Source organism: Tamandua tetradactyla, chromosome 4, assembly GCF_023851605.1.
Source record: "Tamandua tetradactyla isolate mTamTet1 chromosome 4, mTamTet1.pri, whole genome shotgun sequence".
NCBI lineage: Eukaryota > Metazoa > Chordata > Mammalia > Pilosa > Myrmecophagidae > Tamandua > Tamandua tetradactyla.
In genome coordinates, this window is record NC_135330.1 from 121,122,971 (window position 1) to 121,124,328 (window position 1,358).

A 1,358-nucleotide genomic window follows, 5' to 3' on the forward strand; every position below is an offset into this window, starting at 1 on the left:
TATTCATGGAAAGACCTTCAAGAGAGGAGGGCTGAAGCTAAAGAAAGTCTCTGAATTTTCACCAGCTGCTTACAAAATCAAAAAGCAGACATTTCAGGGAATAAATCCCAGAGTTAAGCCTTTAGAATATTAAAATGTCCGGTTTTTAAATATTCAAATATAATGTTTAAAAAAAGTATAAGGTAAGCAAAGAAATAAAAAATGATAGTCCCTCTAAAGGAAAAGGATAAAAATTCAGAAAAAAAAATGAAGATGAGAATATGGCCAAATTCAACAAACTTAAAAAAAAATATTTTAACAATGTTCAAAGAGATAAAGAAAAGTACGGAGAAAGAACTAAATTACATCAGGGGAAAGAATGAATGAGGAATATGAGAGTGTAAGTGAAAAGATAGAAATTTTAAAAAGAAACCAAACAGAAGCCCTGGAGGTGACTACCACAATATCTGAAATGAAAAATGCCTAGGAAAGTTTGAAGACAGATTGGAGCTGGCAGAAGAAAGAATCAGTGAAATTGAAGAAAAACACTTTAAATGAGTCAAGCTATAGAGCAGACAAAACACATAAATATTAAAGGTGAAAATAGCCTCAGATAGCTATGGGACACCATCAAGAGCAACAATATATGCATATTATGAGAGTCCCAGAAGAAGAAAGAGAGAAGGCAACAGCAGGATACTGACAGAGAACTTCCCAAACTTAGCAAAAGATGTGAATACACACAACCAAGAAGCTCAGAGGACACCAAACAGGAAAAACACGAAGAAAACTGTACTTCATAATTTATTGATTATATTATCAATACAAAGCCCAACAAGAGAGTTCTGAAAGCTGCAATGGGTTATGTGCAAGGGAGTTCCAATTAGCTTGGGTGCAGATTTCTCATCAGAAACCAAAGGCAGTGGGATGAAGTAGTTAAAGTGATGAAAGAGAACAACTACTATCCAATAAATTTATATCCAGCAAAATGCTTTCAAAAATGCAGGAGAGAGAGTGCACGGGTGGTTCAGTGGTAGAATGCTTGCCTTTCATGCAGGAGACCCAGGTTCGATTCTTGGCCTATGCACCCCCCCAAAAAAATGCTGGAGAGATTAAAACATTTTCAGATAAACAAAAGCTAAGGGAATTCATCACCACTAGACCTGCCCTACAAACAATGCTAAAGAGAGCTCTTCAAACTGAAGAATTATTGTATTGTATTGTATTGTTTGGTATGTAAGTCCATTGCTTACTTTCAACATGTGCTAAAATGCAACTGAATAAAAAGTAATAGTAAATTCATGGCCTTAGACAATGCACAAAACATAAGTGATAACAAATACAAAAAATGGTGGGGGCCTGAGAGATATAAGAAAAGA

General features: G+C 35.1%; 1 non-coding gene across 1 annotated transcript; it reads left to right on the top strand.

Moving 5' to 3' along the window:
• The first annotated feature begins 995 nt into the window (after positions 1-995).
• Positions 996-1,066, top strand: TRNAE-UUC (transfer RNA glutamic acid (anticodon UUC)). The gene has a single exon. It is a non-coding gene; the product is annotated as a tRNA-Glu (tRNA).
• Positions 1,067-1,358: the final 292 nt, after the last annotated feature.